This window comes from Battus philenor, unplaced genomic scaffold (genome assembly GCF_028537555.1).
Source record: "Battus philenor isolate CCGP_79_NKW_IND1 unplaced genomic scaffold, ilBatPhil1.0.hap1 SCAF_22, whole genome shotgun sequence".
NCBI lineage: Eukaryota > Metazoa > Arthropoda > Insecta > Lepidoptera > Papilionidae > Battus > Battus philenor.
Window position 1 is genome coordinate 9,048,096 of NW_027181685.1, and position 9,094 is coordinate 9,057,189.

Genomic DNA, 9,094 nt, shown 5'->3' on the forward strand with positions numbered 1-9,094 from the left:
TCCTGTCAACTATTCACTTTTATAATTCAACGAAATAAATTTTCTGGTATTAATTGCTGAATACAGCCTAGTACCAAGTGTTTAAGAGCAGGACCAATCAATGATATGTTTTTCTCCCATGTTTTACCATGAAAACTGAAAACAATTTTGAAATTTTTACTAAACTACAAAAGAAAGCTATCATGTTTTAAATTTGACGATCGTTAATTCTGTGGTTTGTGAGAATTTATATACAAGGCGATTGGTTATAGATCATTAATCAGCAAATGCTTTAAATCTTTTACGTATATTTATTATCAAACCGGTATAAAGTGATCACTCGATCTCTTTCTTTTCAAGAAAGGTCTTGAATTACATTACAAGTATAATACAATGTCTGCAGGAACAGATAGTAATAAATAATTAGTTTTGATATTTAGTAATCAAAATTTTAATAACACTTTTTCTTACTTTATTATTCTTACATTGTTTATTATTTCTGATACAAAAGTAACGAAAAAGTTAGTTAAGAAAGCCTTTTATTTGACACAGGTAAACTTGTTCGTATTCGTCTAATTTCATCAGACTCTAGAAAACTTTGTTTTGTTATATTCATATACTGGGTACGAATTTAACCAACAAGTATATTATGTGTTCACCTTATTTCCAACGTGTAACACGCTCGCATTGCACTAGGATTGTCTAAAAATATTCAGAGAGACAAAATCCTTCACATTTCACTCTGGCGACGTAAAGATCACTAGAACAAAGTACAGGATTATGTTCCTAACCGAAACGTTCTCTTTTGAAGGTGAAGCCTGACTGTTTTGAATACGAGACTTGTTACACTGTATCTAAATTTTACTAAACTTTACTTTTGGACAGAGAACTCTTTCAAAGGCAGTTTTGTAATTAAGTGAAAGGATAACTTTAGACTATACTTTAGAAAGTTAAAGGTGTATTTATATGTTTTAAAAGATGTTTCTTCTCAGTTGTCGAAAAATGTCATTCCAGGTCCTTTTCTGAGTTTTTCGTTGTTTTTCTCGGAACGCACCAAGAACCTGATTAAGCATGATTAAGTATTACGCTCAAACAAAGCTTCAATAGAAAACATTCCAAAACTATGCCGAGTATAAGGGTAAACAGAAAGAATAAGCACAAGGAAATGTGTTCCTAGTTTGTTATGCAATGAGATAAGTTGCGTATTTTTACATTTTAACATTGTTTGAAGAATACAACATGGTATTTTTTTATATATGACAATTATTATATATTAATGATGGAGGTGATGCTCGGAAATTTGCAATAAATTAGGAATGAGGTGATGCCTAGAAGCGCCAAAGTCATCGACGAAGCGATAAGAATTTCTCGTCTGAATTGGCAGTGAGCGGGGTACATCGCTCGTGCTGCCTACAGCCGTTAGGGCGGAGAGGTTCCCGAGTGGCGACCACAAGCCGGTAGACGCGGCGTGAGAAAGTCTTCCACTAAGTAAACCGACAACATATTCAAGGTCGCTGCAAGTCATCTATGCGGGGCTATCATGGTGGCGTTATTAGTAGGCCTATGCCTTGCAGTGGGCATCTATCGGCTTACATGATGATTATGATGATAATGAAAAACTGGAGAGCCATTATTGTTTGTTTTCAATTATGATAGCAAATTTTCAACAGTACAGGTGAATCCACGTACAACTTATTGAAAGAATATAATAATTTAAAAGAAAATAAAATCAACTTGAGCTCCTATATAATGGCATTCTTTAAATTAAAGCTGCACAGGTTGCAACGGCGTCCCGATTTGATAAGAGCCCACAAGAAGCTCAGATGGTTTACAATATCCTTAATACATCTTATTTTCGTAGAGCATCTTATTTTCAAATATATTTTATAAATTTTTGTTCAATTAACTTATTAAATGTATAACATAATAAAAGTATATTCTGTCAATATACTTTTAGATTCCAAACATATTAGCATATATAATTTTAGCATACAAGACTGAAATAGTTTTAAATATATTTTTAGAGCACGTCCAATTTGTAGTGCCAAACAGCCTCTGTTTCTAATACCATGTCTTGTTTACAACATAGCATAGGAATAAGAATTACAATTTCAATTGATAATATTTACCATCATCTTCATTTCACGCACAGAACGTCCATTGTTGAATATAGGTCTTACCCACAAATTTCAAATGAACCCGATGAAATCGGGATGAATACAGCGTTTCAATGACCTGAGCAAGATTTTTTAGTTATTTTATGGCACCCCTTTTTGGTGGCCTCTTGTGTGATGCAGGGTCGTTACAATCTCTTATCTTACAATTTACTTTTGTTCTTCACAATCTCTATGTTTTTTCAAATTCAAATCGTGTCCCGAGCATCACCTTATGTCCTTTATCTCTGTTCCTAGAATACAGTTTGGTACATTATCAAAATTTGGACTGAATTGTTAGATTTACATTTTATTAGTTGTAATTTTCATTATTCTTTTTTTTTAGACAAATTATAGTTATTTATTATCTTTAGTTATTAATTAAACCTATTGTCTTATTCATGACTACCTTTGGATTTAACACGACCTTTTTTGACTTACTTCTAATTCTTAATATCTAATGTATGTTGTACTACTTTTTAGGAGAATTCTAGGGATATAAGGCGACATTCATTGTCGCCTCTAACGGAGCCAATGCTGCCTTCCTCAATCCTCATCCCCATCTTGACCTCGAAATCTGCGGAGTTAACAAGGTTATTGATAATATTGCAATTCATGTAAGTTACAGAAGTAACATGTATGAATTCTAGTAAAAACTAGTACCTTATTACCAAAGAGAAATTCTAGCAATGTTAATAAATATTAATGATTTAATAATATTATGCTTTGGTACAAAAATCCTGTAACATTTGAGTTTATTGAGCGTTTAAATAATCCTAAGGTCTTAGGTTAATAAGAACTCAAACGGTAAAAAAACATATTGTTATGTGTATTGCCGTTTAATAAACGCCCGAATCCTTTTGATTACTTATCAACATAAATGTTTCAAAAATATAGTAAAAGTTGCAGTATAAATAATAGTTTATGTTATAACTTTATATATATGACACAACATTTAAAACCTAAGTTACATAATTTGAGCAAGCTTGCGCTATCTATTCTTTCGTCACCTATTGATTAAAATTCGTAGAAAGACAATGTGAAACATAGTTTTAAATAGTTTATTTAAAAATATAAATAATTAATTTATTATACGTATGGAAAAAAGAGTTAGAAATAAAGCCAGACAGCCGGCTAAAGCATTTGACCGCAATCTGAATCACTTCCTGTTAAACTTCGACAACGCAATAACATTAAAAGCTGATTCACTTGGAGCGAAGGAAAATTTTGTAGTTAAGATATGAACGATTTCGTTGTTACAAATTTATGATGCGACTGCTGACGTAACGACTATGACGATTGTCTAATCGACGTTCTTTCAACATGGAATAAAACATTGAAAAAATTACCGTAAGATTTTATTATTTTCTCATCGAATAACGCTGTTTGCGTAAACGTTATTCATTTGTTTGTACATCTATTCATATCAATATCTACATAGGTCATACATATACATACATAGCACTTACATATGTCATAAGAATACCAGAAGAGCATAATTTAATAGAAAATAAAATCAACTTGAGCTCCTATATAATGTCATTCTTTAACTTAAAGCTGCACAGGTTGCAACGGCGTCCCGATTTGATAAGAGCCCACAAGAAGCTCAGACGGTTTACAATATCCTTAATACAGTGGTAGAGCATCTTATTTTCAAATGTATTTTACAAGTTTTTTTTAATTAACTTATTAAATGTATGACATAATAATTCTAAAAGATTATGGAAGAGTATATTGCAAAACTGTACACCATGGCCAACAAGAGTCACTAATTTTATTAAGTCTAGACGATGATGTTACAACCTTATTTTTATATTTTGTGGTAACTTCACGTTCTTTAATGCGCTTGAGGTGGTAGATCGTTAAATACTTAGCTTAAACCTCTTAAAGGCTCCCGCGGGAATCTCGGCTTAGCCATTAAACTATTCATACTTAAATCGCTTAGATGAACTATTCATGGAGAGACATAACGTAAAGACTCCTGAGAGATGATAAACATACTTTTGTATTTTCATTTTAATATTTATGACAAAAAAGGAAAAACAAATTAAAAAATAACATATTTTCTATTTCAGAAGAAGTGGCGGCAAATGAAACAAATCATGGAAGAAATTTGTACTCTGAAGGTAACAACAGCTTGTTGAAAATTTTGTATGAAAAACGCAATCGTTAATATGATTCGAAAATCCAAATTTTTGGTCAAAACATAATCAAGAATTAAAAAGTGATTAATGACATTGATATGTAGTGTTTATAATATAAGATCCGTCAACAAAACATGAAGAGTAGGTCACTAAAGTTATAGGTTTTGAGGTCATCGTCGTCTCCATCTGCTTTGCTTGCATATTAAAGCGGTTATGGAAAGTTCTCGGAACTTCTGAGAAGGTTACAATAATTTAATGTTACACAACCCATCACAATGCAAATGGATGTCATTACTAAACGATTTTGGGTAGTCAAAAAATATTTTCGTTTGTTTTTTTTTTTCCGATTTGTATACTTCACAAATAAATAATTAGAATATTCCTAAGTATGCCTAGAAAACAGTTTATATCAATCACCCTGAAAAGGGACAGGTACAGTCGAATTGAGAGCTATTTCCATTTAAAAATACAAGTAGTAGAATTCGCTAATAATTGCAAATAAGTGTGCTTTCTAGTCTTCAAGATATAGATTAATTAATTTGTTCACATTATTATTCACGTAAGGTCATTAACAGTGACCACTGGTCATGAGAAGAATACAAGAAGAGCTCAATTTGATCAGATTGAACTCGTTTATGAAGGTATTCTTCAATTTAAAGCTACGAGGGTTCCTAACGCGCTCATAACTTAGACGGCATTTTTTTATGAGGTATCTTTTAAGTTGTCCTTAATACAGTCGTATAGAAATTCATTTGCAAGCTCTATTAAGTTTTTATTTAATGAAGTTTATAGATTTTTTCCATTTTAGTGATATTAAAAAAGTTGATGATCAATAAGTTTCAAATGTTGAATAAATTAATTTTATCTTTATCTTGAGTCAGAAAATTTCTCGAGTAATACCACGGCCGGTCGATATAGTCTAGATCGGGGAAAGTCCCTGGACACGGGCAGCGCGAGACCGATTATCATGGCTATCTTTGGGGAAGACCTATCTATGCCTTACAGTAGATATATATCTGCTGACATAATCAAAATTATGAATTTACTTGTTATTATAATTGTTAACAAAATATTAATATTCAATGGGTGCGTATTATATACGTGTTTATAATTAATAGCTGAGTATGACACTTTTAAATATCATGATTTACGCAATAATTTTTTAATAATTATTCTCAATTCTGGTATTAATTTTATAATTCCGCTGTCGCACGCTTCCTTTTGTCCTGGATGTACATATCTAGGTGGGTGATCTACCTAAATATAGTGAATTGATTGTCATTTTTAGTTCGATCACGTTCACGAGTCTTGATGTAACGCCCGCCAACTGACATTTCATTGCCAAAAATTTATAATGGCATTGATATATACGCCGTCCTCTGACATCGAGTGCCATTGTCTCTAAACGTTATATTTATTTAGAGCATAGTGCGTATTGCGCCGGGCGGTAAACTCGAGTGTACTGCCAAAATGTCTTGTAGACTTCCCTTGACCTTGATTTTTAGCCACCAGCTTTTGTTTACATGAACACGTCTAATTTCTACAACAGTAATTACATAAATAAATCTCATTCTGTTCAAGATTACGTAATGTTATTTATTAATGTGCGAGTAATTCTTTAGTTTTTATTGATCACATTCAATAGTCACATATTTATAAATTTGAACCAAAATAATTAAGTTGAATTTATATACTAAAAATATTATTTTCTCAATTATGAGCTAACTTTAAATCATAATTTAAAATGCCTGAGAATATTGTGATTTTTAATTTAATTTTTATACATTAATTTATGTTACATCATTTAATTTATTTATCGAAACATTTACATATGAGAATCACCACATACAGTATTTGTCTACATACGTGTTCTAGTTGATACTTTACATTATGTTCTACTGTAGAATTAGAAAGATTTGAACTAGTTTCAGCTTAATATATAATAAATTAAATATAATAAATTAAAAGAAAATAAAAAGTTTACTATTAACTACAAGACACTTCATGTTTGTATAGAAGTTCAGAGAAATAAAATAAAGTTTAATTAACTCAATTTTTTTAATTTCAAATATTTTGTCCGCAAAAGCAAATGTTGGAAATAAACATTTATTTTTGTAAAATGTCCTTTAAAACTATCGATATGTAAGGAGCTTACTTTGTACAAAACTACTATTACACTCTTTGAATTGAACGTTCAATTGAAATGCACATCTACGTCTGAAAAACAGTTTTTGATACATTTAATCGATAAAATATTTTATTGAATTAAAATTAAAATATTACTTGGAAAATGTAATGGAAAAATATGCTTGTATTGTGTAGGATATGAATCCCACTAAACGTAATTTATTTTAAATATACACGGTCTCATTTTATGCGGTGGATACGTTCTACAAACTAGCGCATACAATAATCCACTTTAAAGAATACTTTACTGCTTTGAAAAAGTGGGGATTCGTTCCGTAATTTTTACTAATCACATAAAACCAAAACGAGTTCAAATTAATTTAAATCCGCATAAAAAAGTTTGGAGAAATTAAAAGAAATACGCTGCTTCATAAATAACTTTGAATGTCTGAAAGAAATTCATAAAATGATTTAAACAAATTCGTGTTCAAACTTGATTCAATTCATTGTATTACAAAGTAATATACATAATACACTTTTAAGTTTTAAACTATCATCCCTATCTAATAACGGTTTGCACCGTTTGTGAAGCGGTTCCATATCACCTTCATCATAAGAAGAGAGTGTTTCTGCAATATTTGCGCTAAAGGCGATGGATTGATGATGGCGTTCTATGTAGCTCTTTCTTTCTGACAATGTAATTAGTAATTAAACTTTGCGATGATAGTTCTACTATTTTTTTACATAGCTCTCGATAACCAGTCGTCGTTCTGCAGCTCACGTTTATATTTAAAGGCTTTTCAAAAATAGGGTCGTCAATAAGAAAATTACTTTCATATTATTTTATTTTATTGACTATAGGCAAAATATTTGACCACTTTCTCACCTGAGGTCTACGATGCTACATGCTTGCTTAGAAGAAACCTATTCACTTTTGACTTGAAGACTTCCAAGTTACAGTTACTTGGAAACAACGTCGGTAAGTTGTTCGCACTATAAAAGTAGATTTAAAAGGCTGGAAGAAATACAAATGGCACAACTTAAAAATCGCAAAAAAAATAATCCGCATAAAAAGAAACCTTACAGTATTTTAAAAATATATCAGCTTACTTAATTCTTTTCATACTATTACTCGTATCTCTTTTTTACTATTTTTATTGATGTTTACTTACTATACTTTATTAATTCATCTCAATACTGTTCAAATGGTTTACTAATACAAAATGACTACAGCGTTAAGTTCACTGTTATATTTTCTATAAGTGTTTAAATAAATAAATATTAAGGGCGTAACATTCGTTAATGTACATGAAGTTTGAATGTCATACATAATCTAAATAGAGAAAACATTAATGAAATTAAAATTCATAATAAATAATCATTAAGCGGTGATTAAAATTTATAATATTTTTTTGTATTTCGAATTCAGATTTACCTAAATGAGGCTTAATTGAGTAACGACCTTTTGTCTTTTGATTTAATGCGTTAAGCACGCTAATGCACCAAATATGATAACAAGTCGAGACGATCCATACTAGCATCCCACATTCTCGTTATCTCGTATGGTCCTGTTGCGTCATATAAATGTAAAAGGATATTCACAAAGAACTTTATTCAGCATTAATTATTTATAATATTTAATTTTAGGTTGAGGTTTTATCTGTTTGGACATGTCAACTCTATTATGGATATTACATTATAAATATTCGCCATTACAAACGACAACAATCAACAAACAATCTAACTTTATTGAGGAGCAAAACCCCAATCTACAAAATAGTTAACTTTAGATTCCGATATATATAATATAATATATTTTTTGAGGCAATAAGCGACAAGCGGATTTTATAAAGGCTATATACCTAGAGATTGTTAGTTTTATTTGTTAACTACTGTAGGATACGCACGCCGTATGGCTGACTCCTCGCGACATTCACTATATCGTATGTCCGACTAGTGTGGGATCTACCCACGCTGCGTCTTGTATTCGTCACTGGAGAACCTTTAACAACAAACCTTTAAGAACAAAAACATGGCTTTTACACTCGCAAGAATAATATCATAAATGGTTTCGGCGGTCAAAGCGTATTAAATGGCACGTCGTTTATATTTAGTAGTAACATTTGATCCTTTTAGTTATTGTTGAAAAATAACTGTGAATTACTTCTTCTAGGTATACATGTAATACAAAATCATTGTCAAAATACTTTATTATTATTAATAAAAGTAAAAAATATAAGATCTTGTGGTATAAAAAAGTTATCATCACAATGAAATTTATTCTATGCCGTTTCCATAGTAACGTAAATGTAAATAAAGGTTTACAGTTAGAATTCTGCATGAAAAAAGCTAAAAAATAGATAATTTGTAGTGTAAAAGTGATTGTTAATAGTAATTACACGAATGAAGTTGTTTTGATAAGATATTAAAATTAATAATAAGGTTTTCGTAAGGTACGTTATGATTGTTATTTGAAATAAAACTGAACTAACAACAGTATCGAGTGTTATAATAATAATATTTATAATTGATTTTTCATTTTTTATAATAAATCTGTACTATCGATTTACAATTTTATCGATTTATTTCCTACAAACATTCAAATTGCGAAGTTGTATTCAATTGAAGTCGATTAAAAGTGATTTCTTTATAGAATTATAATTTTATTATATTTTGTTTCAGGTGTCAATA